This window comes from Drosophila pseudoobscura, chromosome X, assembly GCF_009870125.1.
Source record: "Drosophila pseudoobscura strain MV-25-SWS-2005 chromosome X, UCI_Dpse_MV25, whole genome shotgun sequence".
In the NCBI taxonomy this organism is placed as follows: Eukaryota; Metazoa; Arthropoda; class Insecta; order Diptera; family Drosophilidae; genus Drosophila; species Drosophila pseudoobscura.
In genome coordinates, this window is record NC_046683.1 from 42,976,880 (window position 1) to 42,989,035 (window position 12,156).

The window sequence follows — 12,156 nt, forward strand, 5'->3', positions numbered from 1 at the left end:
ACTCCACACGAGTATCTGTATGTATGTATGTATGTATGTGTGTGTGGATGCGTGTGCTGTGCGTGTTGGTGCCTGTCAAATGGCAGTTTAACGGCTTTAAGTGCCTTGCTGGCTCTCTTGCATGCACGTGCCTCGTTTGCTGCTGTTTATTCCCCCCTTTGGATAATATAACGGGGAAAGGAAATGAGAAAAAATTGTGAATGGCATTTGTATGTGAAGAGGCTCAGCTCGGCTCGGAAACTGTTTAACATTCATTTGGTCAACCAACAGGCCAGGCCAGGCCCGACCCGCCCACACTCTGCTCCACTCTGTCCCGTTGCTCTACGCGTTTGTCTGCTTTTGTCCCACTCACACACTGCTCCCTCCCTCCTGCCGACTGCTCGCACTTCCACGCTCATTTTTTCGTTCTTATCGCTTGGCCATGCGACGCTTTTTAAGTAGCCGCCAATGCGTTAAATTGTGTTTTGCGATTATCAGGAGCGTCCTCTCTTGTGGACCGCTCAATCTCTCTCTCTCTCTGCTTGGCCTCCCTATCCATATGACACTTTCCCGTTAATGGGGGAGGGGTGCAGTGGGAGTGAGCAGAAAAGAGTGACTTGTGGGCCTCTCATAAATGGCGCTGAAAGCGGGTACACCTGCGCTCCTAGCGGGGCTGCTGATTTTCCTTGCTTCTGTAGGTGTGACCCTCTCTCTCTCTCTCGCTCTCACTCGCTGTCGCAGTGTGTGTGTTTTTGTGCGTGTATTTTGCAATTTATTTTAACGGCTCACGCTTTTGGACCCTGGTAACCGCTTTTAATGCCCCAAACGCGTCGAGCTAATTTTGTGGCATTTTTATGCCACCCCCTCATGCCCTGTCCCTGTCCCTGTCCCTGCCCACAAGGTGTGTCCCAGCTGTGCGATCATTTTTATTTTGCTTTTGGACGATATTACGCGGTAATTAGATTCTAAAATATCCCATAAAATATTCATGCGTCATCCATTGTGTCTTTTTATGGCACCTAAACATATGTAACTGCATATACATACATATGTACATATGCTGAATGCATACGTACGAGTGTGTGTAACAGCCGCTGCCTCTTTGGAGCCACTTTCCGACCATACATACATATCTCTTTCGCACTCATCTCTCGCTTTGGTCAATTTGATAGCAGCAAAAGCATTTAAAAGCCATGAAAAGCATCTAAAACATAGCATGACACAAATGAGAGTGGAATGGAAGGGAAGGGATTCCGAAGGGAGGTCTGAACACCAGAGCGCGAAAGAGGAGCAAATTTACAAATTAAGCAAATCAAAAGCAGACAGAGGTTTGTCGGCAAAGGTTATGGGGTGGTGAGTACACCGTATGTATCGTATGCCGGGAGTCGTGTGGGTGTGAGTGTGAGCGTGGGCGGGGGTATGGGGACAGAGGTCGTTGGTCGAGGGCAGAGGCAGCGTTAAAAGCGCGACTAATGAATAAGTAATCAGGAAGCGCAAGTCACTTTTTTCGACGCTGCTTTATGGGGTATGCGGAGTATGCTGGGACCCAGAAAAATTAGTTTCCCAATAGATCGACGTCCTAAAATTGTATTCGGGAACAAAAAAAACTGGCTTCCAGTAAGTAGTAAAGACAGGGTATTCCTCATTCGCATATAACGTCTGCTACACTGCTATCCATGCCAGCCAAAAAACAAGCAAACCTTTGATATATTTGTCCCTCTGAGTGAAAGGTCCATCTGGTGCAGGGCTGCTTTGCTCTGGGTCTGGCTCTGACTGTGGCCCTGGTCTCTGGTTTGTCTCGGGTTTGTCTCTCCATTTGCTCGACCAGCTCGAGCAGCAGAAGCATTAGGACGCATATAATATGGTTATATTCATAAAATATGAACTCTCTGCTCCACTCTGGGTGACAACTACCAAAGACTTCCATTCCATTCCTTTCCCACTACCACTCTCACGCCCATCCCCATCAGCATCCCTACACTCCCATCCTGCTAACTAGCTTTGTATGCCAGTAACATTTTGAAGCGTCTTGTGGCGCATAGTTGCGGGCTAACAAAATGCTGGTTAGGGAGGCTTTGGGGTGGTGGTGGGGGTGGTGCAGAGGTAGGGGTGGAGGCCCTGTTAGTAGCCACATAAGTGTTTGTGTGTGCCGCAAATTATATTTGTACATTAAGTTTTCGCAGCGGCAGTGGCAACAGCCAAAGGCGAGCCATCCGTGGTACGGCAGTTGACTTTGTTCCTTCAGCGGGAGTGGGGCAGGAGGGCAGAAGGGCAGGAGGGCTGGAGTAGGACCAAAGGGAGCAGCATCCTTGTGGTTGGCGTTGGCTTTTGCAACTCCTCAGCCTGCTGCTCCTCATCGTTTTCGCTGTCGTTGTATGCCACAAAAATTCCTAAGAGCTCATTAATTATTGAGATACTATAAACAAGCTGAAGCTGTGCTCGCTTTTCTCCCTCTCCCGTCCTCTCCCTCCCTCTCTCTCTCTCTCTCTCTCTCTCTCGCTGAGAGCAAAAGGAAGTCAAGCTCGTTTGTGGCCGCCTACAGCCTCAGACACATTTGCAACGTGCCCCGGCCCTGGCCCCGGCTCAGGCCCCCGCACCCAATCCGAACGAAAGTGGACAGTTTTTCTTTCGTACATACATACCTACATACATATGCATGTACACACATACATACATATACCCCTGTTTGACGGAAAAGTATTTCGGGCTTCGCATGAACTTTGAGATTCCAAGTCCGATAATCGTTACTCTAATAATGCAATTTTATGATTTTTTGAATATTTATTCAGTCTTCAGGCTTTTCGAAAGCAGTTCAACAATTTTTGTGTAATTAAGAAACAATATTCCAACGATCCAAAAAGTATGCTACGATTTTTTAAGTTCTAAAATTAGTTCCAAAGGTTTTGCAAATATTTGAAATGTGACAGATAAATTCGTAAATAAATTCAATCTATCTGAAATTTTTGTTCTTACCTATTTACAGCGTCTCATTGAATCCTATCGAATCCTCTTGTATCTTAGATCTACAGATTAGTTCTAAATCAGGTTGCATATGCCTAGGTGAGATAATCTATTTGAAAAATGTTCATTATAACACCGAATTTCAAAATTATTTTTCTGTGATAGAGTAGCTCTTGATAAGCTCTATAATTGGCGCTCACGTTGTTTTTTTCTGATACATTTTTTTCATATCTCTTTAAAATGGTTCTACGAGAATAGATAGTTCTACGAGAATATGATTTTTAGTTTTTCTTTAAAATTAATTTAAACCTCTGTCACATTTCTTGGCTTAATAAAGGCTAACAAATATACCGTTAACCGACATTGGGAAAATTGGCATTTTTTTTATATAGTTCAATATATTAGAAAGACTTAGAGGAAAAACTTGTATCAATAATCATCATTCTTATAGGAGAAAATAGTAAAGAAAAACTGGACTTAGGGAGACTTGAGTTAGTGAAATTCTAAATCAATTGGTGAAATTAGCTGAGTTTCAATATATTTAAAAAATAATAACGGGACAAAAGTGTGTGACTTTACATTTTTAGGCCTCGGTGGACTTCTCCTTGGAGATACCCATGTATGCCCTTATCTAGACAGAGATACATATCTCTAATATCTGCTAGAGTACAGCACTCTTCGGCTTCCCGCGAATAGCTTTCGATTTTCAATGTGCTCCGCATTTGCCATCCCCCAAGACCCCTTCTTGAGGCACTTGCTTTCATTTTATTCTCTACTTTTACTTCATTTTCCTCACCACAAACACTCAAACTCTTACACGCACACACACACATATAGCATTCCTCTGCAGCCACGCATACACATACACGCGCCTTTCGCTCTATTCATAATTTATGCCAAAAGCACATTGGGCCATCCATGCGCGCGCTTACCCATTCCCATCCCATCCCATCCCCTCTCATTCCCATTCCCATCCCATTTCTGTTTATTCCCGTTTCCCACCATTCAGTGCGAGGACCGGAAATGCCACCATATATGTGTTCGTGGGGATTCCTTGGGGCATTCAGGGTGGCGGTAGCAGTGGTAGAGGCAGTGGCAGGGGAGCCGGGGACTGGTGCGGTCTGGGACTTGGGGGCAGACGACAATGCGTGACAATAAGAGGCCACGGCTGACACTTGAACTGCGCTCCTATTGTCATTTAGTTTTGTTGCTGTTGTTGCTGTTTTTGCTGTTGTTTCTGTTGTTCCTGGAGGAATCCCAACCCCAATTTGCACGCTCTTTTCCATAACGGCGAATGCAGTTAGCATGCCCCTGCCCCTGCCTCCAACCCACAACACCTACCCCCATTCGGCCACAGTGCCACCCGCTGTGCAAGGTTTGGTTCTTGGGCTCTTTTTGGGGGCTTTTGTGTGTGTGTGTACTGTGGCACATAATTTTTCCAACATCCTTAAATGCCCCCCACCCACCCTTTTCTTAAATGCCACAGAGTGCTAAATTGCACACACTCACACATATGTTCTGCCCCTGGGGGATGGGCAAGAGAATGAGTAGCATTAGTAATAATATTTGACCCATGCACTACAATTAACGTCACCCACAAAATAGACAACAAACGAAATGGGGACACCCATATGTACGTACGTACATATGTACATTGTATGTACATATTTGTGAAGCCACCTAGTGGAATATTTGGGTTGCTCAGAGGGTTTCGTGGGTGGTGGGGGTGTAGAGAGCACTCTTTGATGACTAAAATGTATACGGAATGTTCCTTAAACTATTTGATAACATTCGGAAATATGATGGCAAGAATTTTGGCATAAGAAAAGTTTTGGTATTTATGTGGGGTAAACAATTGTAATACCAGAGAAAAGTTTGAGATACAATAATGGGAAAAGAAGTAATGGCTATCTTAGATTGAAACACATCATTCCAGATCCATTACTTACACTGTCCCAAGGTAATGCTTAACACTCATCTAGCATCTACGAATCTTAATTAATTTGGGGAGCTCTCTCTCTCTTTCTCTCAGTGTGTCCATCTCCCTTTGAGCAACACCTTTCAACTGTGCCTGTTATTGTGGCTCCTGTTTTTCAAGAATTCTTCTCTCGGAAAGTCCTGCATCCACCGTACTTGTGTTCCTTTCAAATCGGCAATCGATTCCGTTGCTTTTGTGCCTGCATTGCTCGACCCCAATGTCCGTTGCCGTACTAATTTCCATCCGAATCTACATACCATATCTTCCATCTCCTTCTCTGTATCTATCACTATTTCTGCCTCCGTCTCTGTCTCTGTCTGGCTGCGTGTAATTCGAGTGCACACACTTTTTGGGGAAACTCTCCTCGTGTGTGTGTGTGTGTGTGAATCGCTCTGTTCCAATGCCAAAAATTTCTTTTGATTTGTACGCCTGCCTTTCATCTCCGCAACCCTTCTTACTGCTCTGTCATCCGATTCTTCCTCCTCCCACCCTATATATCTTCCTTTCCAATGCAATTTAGTAGGTCAATCGGACTTCTTCCTGTCCATTTTTTGTGTACTATATATGTGCGTTCTTCACACACACGTCACTGCTATTTGGAGTGGGGTGGGGTTGGGGTTGGGGTTAGTTTTGGATGTTGGGTGTTGGGTGTTGGTTGTTGGGGAAGTTGTGGCGCAGGGGAAATGTGATTGTGACAGTGGGCGTGCCAGTCAGCCACGCCTACCCACAGTTGTCATGCCAAATACAGTGCAATCTCCACTTCCCCATGCCCCGTCCTCCATTTCCTGAGAACCCCAACGCCCCTGCCGTTCCTCCACTGCTCCGCTCCGCTTCTCTCTCTGTCTCTCTCTGTGTTGCATGCAAACGTCTCGAACAATAAATTCGCTTGCATTTCTCGAACCAAAAATGTGTGCATCGTGCACCCTTACACCCCTACTCACTCTACAAACCCTATCCCCTTCCCCTCCCCCTCCCTCTCCCATAGTTTTGCCCCTGTTTGTGGCCTGCCTGTCGCCTGCCTGCCACCACAGGACATAGTGCATATTTGATTTTATCTGTTAACTCTTTTAGCCACAAATCTACACAACTGCCCCAATGCAACCAGAAATGCGTTTTGTTGGTTTTGCTTTTGGTTTTGCTTTTACCAAACAGCCGACACCCTTCTATCGCCCCCTCCTAGGGCTTGGATCCGAGAGTCTGGCTGTGACAGGCGACCTAGGCCTGCTCTCTGGGCTCTGTTCGGTTCGGTTCGGTTCGGTTTGGTTCCTGTTTTTCATCTGATGATGCCAATGTCCAGTGAACGTTTTTGGCATAAATGTATGCCTCCAATCCGTAGCTCTATCCAAACCATACTCGTGCATGTATGTGCGGGAATATGTGCCGACCAGCAACTGGAGTACTTTCTGCTCTCGGAAATACCAGTTCTCCCCACCCAATTTGTTTTATGACACACAGAATGCAGCCTCTCATTGTTATGCCCCAGAGTTGTGCCGACGAAGGGCGATATTGTTGATTTCTAGGGGTATAATTGGTACGTGATGCGGTTTGCAAGCAGGTTCTGCAATAGGTAAGCCGATAAGAAAGTAATGCGAAAAGTAAAAGTAATTACTTTGATTGATCTTAATTGAAATGGAAGTCTTTTCAATGCGGACTAAGATAATCTACACGTGTCTGTACACAGTTTAGTGGCAAGCAACCCGGGAACATGCGGCTTTGCTTACGTTGCAGTCTGACGGAACAACGTACATAAGTACCTATAATTAACGGAGATATTCGGCCATCGATAAAAGCAGTACAGAAGCCCATTAAGGTCAACGATGCAACTCCCGTAGCGCCCGTTTGGAGGCATCCACCAAAATTGCGATTACACAGTTGAAATTCTAGCTGGAATTCTGAGCTGGAATAATGAGTGGCCAAGCAAGATGGCCAGTAAGATGATGGACATTTCCATGGAAAGATCCACCGACGGACGCCAAAAAATAAGATCTAACTTCCATATATGTACTTCCCAATATTATTGGGAATCCACATGGAGGTCACACTGACTGCATAGTGACAAATCCGGTTCATCCCAATGACTTTCTCATAAGAGCCAACATCCCAGAGCCAAATGGGATGACAGTCCAAGCCACTCAAATTCAAGAATTTTAATCAAAAATTATCTTTTCATCAGTGAATTGGTCCAATTTTTCAACATTTTTCTACCATCTTTTCTTCTAAGGTTGAGCAAGAACAATCCAATCAGTATTCTGCAAGTACTTAAGTGCTTGGCCTAAAAGTATGCTATGATTTATTTACTTTTTCTACGACACGTTATGTCAGTAGTTTGTACGTTTCCTGACATGCATATGTAGATGTAGCAAAAGATATTACATATGCATGTATTTTACATAAAGCCACACGATTTTTATAAATAATAATTAAATTTGACTATGCTAACTAACTGTAACCTAGAATCACATTGCTTACGAGGGCCTTAGCTCTTATGATTTCATATTTAAAAGAAAATCTTCAAGTAAATTACTTGGGGCGAATTTGGTTTCTAGCAATTAAAATTCGAGTGTACATTAGCGCCTCACAATTCAGTATTATTTTATAGAAATTTGTACAGCTAATGGGGTATTCAATATTCGGTGAGTTCCGTTTATCTGTGGTTTTTTTGTTTTGTTTTGCGGTTGCAGCTGAATTTTTGCGTGTGCGGGTCACATGAAAATTTATTGTTTATTGTGCAATGTGCAATTCATATTTTGTCATATTTTGCGAGCCTGGCCATGGCGGACATTGAATTTGATTTTGAATTGCTGTTGTTTTTGATCCAATCCGCATAAAATGTTCCATGTTCAACAGCAACAACAAATACGGGGGTCATTGTGTTTGGGGAATTTTTAATCTGGCCGAAAAGATATTTTGGCAAAGGATAAAGCGAATTCCGCCTGTCATAAAAGCAATATGCCAAAGTTTGACGAAAGCTAACCGGCTAGTAAATAATTAAATATTTATTCGAATTAGCAGCCAAAAATATGTATTGAAAAACGATATGTGCCTACCCACCCATATGGTAGAAAAAAATTCAAAAAGTAGACTATTTACAGCTTGGGCTCGTCCGGGATTTGAACCCGGGACCTCCCGCACCCTAAGCGGAAATCATACCCCTAGACCAACGAGCCAGTTACCAAAAAAGCGTCAAACTATAAAACTCGAAAACTAAAATTTCGGTTTTTTTTTTGTCGCTTTATTTGAGTTTTTTGCTCAAACTTTGTTTGGAACTGGTTACGAATTCAATCAAATGTGATGCCATAAACTGAATGAATTTAAAAGCAATTCGATTTTCTATTTATTTTTATAGCCGTTTATATTATTCACATTTTTTCTGCTATGCTCTGTTATGCTTTTTTCTGCCCCATAAAATATAGTTCATATGCTTCAACTTTCAGTGGAGTGGCCGTCATTGTTTGATTTTCAATATGAGCGCTTAAAACAAAAGACCAACAATAAAAAGCTGGAGAAATTGTTTTTCCCCCAATTTCAGCCCCTCCCCCCACCCCCTATATCAGTCACTATATCCCCCTTGACATATTGTTTTCTGCTGGGCGCTGGCTGTCCCGCTTTTGTTTGCAATTTTCCTACAAATATTTTAGACAAACAGCCAGTGAATGCTCCTTTGGTGCTCCTCCTGTCCGATTCCGCTTCCGATCCCGATCCCTAAGAAATCGTCCGGTCCAGTACGGTGAAGTCAATGCAAAGCAAAGCAAAACACAAACAAAACTGACAACGCACACATCAACACTGGCCAGTAGCACACACACACACACACACACACACAGGCACACACTCATCAATGATTTGTTTGCCTTTTCTTTCCGTCTATCATGTTACAAATTGTTCAAGTGCTCCAGATACTGGGTGGGGCGAGGGGCGGAGAAGAGGGCCAGGCCCGGTTCGGCCAGGACCAAGACTTTGACTTTGAGTTTAGTTGGCGTACGTATGGCCCTCCGCTGTCCACATACCTCAACCCATACCGTACTACCCCAGTATTGTTTCCCCCTGCCTTGGAAATCATTCAAGTGTGCGTAGGAGTATATGTGGGTAGTAGGATACTAGTGCGGTTGGTTGGGGGTTCGAGTAGAGGGGTTTGAGGGGAGGAACAAAAGTTTTCCAAAGACAAATAAAACTGTTAAGCGAACTCTTGAATTTGTTGCTCCTGGAATGGGAATGGCAATGGGAGAACAAGGGCGCAGGAAACGACAGGAAGGGACGAACAGAGAAAAGGGTAAGCGGGAGGGAAGAATTAGAATGAGAGGAAAGCCGGCCAAGGAGGAGGAAAGCTTTGCTCGATGGACTTGTAAATATCAAATTTGTAAGTACATACGAATATAGAAAATAGGGGCATGCTTAGTACCATTGGCAAACAATCGTGTGACTCAATCGGTTGACCTACCCCATCATCCCCTCCCTATGCACGGGGATACCCACATACTTTACAGATTCGCGATGATAGATAGGGGTAAGCTTTTTGGATATTTATTTGTATAGCAAACTCGCTGATTAATTCGATTATCAAGGCACGTACTTCCACTCCCTCATTTCCAAGGTGAACATTTTTCAGTAGCTTCTGGATCGATGGGCATAAGCCACTATTTAAATCGGTGATATCTCAAAATATCCTTAGCAGGCTATAAATCCCTGCAGTTACATGGCTTTCATGCCGTCCTGGGTTTTCTTTAGCTTCCGTAACATACTTACCCGCTTTCCTGTCCGTTTGCTGCTCCTTGCCAAGGACGAGAAGGAGCAGGACGAGGGGGACGAGGACTCAATTCAGGTGCAGAAATAGACTCTCTGACCCGGTCCTCTTCCGTTCTGTGTCCCTTTTTGCTTATATCTCATCCTCAGAGTCCCATTTCCATCTATTCTCGTGCTCAAGCCAGCCCTGCTCTAACCCCTACCCCCACCCCCAACCTAACCCCGCTTCCGGGTGCTATGACAATGTCCGTATTGTAGTTGAGTCAATATATTATTTGTCGTCTCTGTTTCTCGGCTGGACTCGGCTGGAGAGCCGTAAGTAGGGGGAAGTCTGAGAAGCTCTGCGTGAGGACCGGTTAAAGCTTTGTTAGCATTTTTTCAAGTGAACAGCTTCGCAGCTAAGGGGCTAACGGGCTAAGGGGCTAAGGGGGCTAAAGGGGCACTGGTGGAAAAGTGCGCAAGTAGCACAAAATGTCAATGTAAATAAATAAATTTTGAAATGTATATCTCTCTTTCTACTCTCCTTTGCTATCTCTGACATCTAGTACATACTCGTACGATTCGTGCTGCTGTGTTCTGTTGCGTTGTGTTTCTATTGCCTTTTTGCATGTGTTCCCGTTCTCGCACCCCCCTCCATATACATACGTGGAGTATCTGTAGGTACGGATGTACATAGCTACACATGTTTCAGGTTGGTAAACACAAATATAATATATTGCGCATACGTACCGTTGTACGCTGTACTATGGGGAAATTGTTGCTATTGCTGCTGATGTTCGGGGGATTTTATATGTTATGGCTTGGGCTATTGGGAAAAGTCGTACATTTTGTTTCTGTGTATTTCTGTGTGCGTGTGTGTGTGAGTGGGCTATCATTTGTTTTTGTTTTATTGGTTAATTTTTGGTCATGAAATATGGACCAATTGAGAGGGGTTTCGGGTGGGCTGTTCGAAAGAGTACGGAAAGTCAATTAGACTTATAGAAAACCATTTGTGGGGGAAATATATGGCCTGATATACATACAGTCGACGTTCCCTCTTACGAACTTCCGTACAACGAACTTTCCAGACCTTTTTTGATATTTGCTATATGGAAATTCGATAGTTCCATAAATCCTCTATCAAAGTGTCGATTTTTTCATTGAATTCCAGAAGCCTGCAGACCGATCTTGCACTGAGCTGTAGATTAGTTTTGGGGGAGATCCTTAAGACAGCTTTGAGGGATTTAGCGTTGTAAATCCAACAGTTTTTGATGACTTTTGAAGCTAGAGCCGTAACTCAACTCTATTCATCTGTTTATGTACCCGTACTTCTCTTATGCACTTGTCGGTAACCCATATTTAGATCCCAAGCTGTGCAGTGCAGCCCGTGACTTCTGTTTCCTACAAAGTATTTACTTATCAGCAGTTTGCAGGTGGCTCTGAGGCGCATCTGCCAGGCAGGCCTCGGCATCGGCATCGGCCTAGGCCTCGACAAGATCTCGTTAACGACCGACACACGCAGCAGAAATCATCAAATGTTTTTCAAAATTGATGCTATCATACTGAAATGATAATTATCAAGAGACAAATGGTTCGATGTTTTTCTCTTTTCCTACCATCCATGCCGTCCAGCGCTCAGCGGCAGTCCTGGCACCGACCGACTGTCCGCCAGTCAGTCAGTCAGTCATGCAGTCAGGTACCCATAGCATGGATAGGCTGGCTGTAGGAATCCATCAACATGTGTACATATTTCAAATCCAATTTATGTACTTGCATAGCCGAAACGCAATTACTTCGCAGTTAACGCCCAGTCTCGGTTTCGGTCTTGCTCTTGGTCCCAGTCGTAGTTTCCATCTCCATCTCCGTCATCAGTTGCGTTGGAAATCTTCACTGGCCGCAAGTCCGAGCATAAAAATCAGCGCCCATGCAACAAACAATAACAACAACGACAGCAGCAGCAGCAGAAGAGGCAGCAGCAGCAGCAGCGGCAGCGGCAACAGCAGTAACTGGCTATGAGTGCCGCCGGTTTGCGTTACCAACTCGTTGGCTTGTAAGCGATCCTGCGACTATAAATTGCAACCAATACATGCTGCCTCATCTGGCAGAGGCAGAGGCAGAGGGGCAGAGTGGCAGAGCGTCATACCCGCGGCTGCTTGTTATACACCTGATATGTTGATGGGGCATATTGATTATGACATGGCAGTTGGTCGTCAAGACTGGAACGGGGACTGAATTGGATGAGGAATGTGTCACGGATGTGAGTTGTTTCTAGTTTCAGATAGAATGGGAGAGAGCTAAGGGACTTTTAATTTGGCTGGCCACATGAATCGAAATAGTTTTTATCATTGCAGATTCTTGAAAGAAATCCAAAATTTCCATGTTTCTTTTTGAATATTAATCAAGTCTTCTCTTTAGTCCATTGCCATTTAAAACAACCCTATAATCCCAATATCAGCTAGAGTTCTAAGTGATCCTTTTAAAATCATGTGCTCGTTGATGTGTGTGACACTTTCTTGTAC

General features: G+C 44.2%; 1 non-coding gene across 1 annotated transcript; it reads right to left on the reverse strand.

The window, feature by feature from the left end:
- Positions 1 to 8,013: 8,013 nt before the first annotated feature.
- TRNAP-AGG (transfer RNA proline (anticodon AGG)) lies at positions 8,014 to 8,085 on the reverse strand. Its single transcript has one exon. It is a non-coding gene; the product is annotated as a tRNA-Pro (tRNA).
- Between the last annotated feature and the right edge of the window lie 4,071 nt (positions 8,086 to 12,156).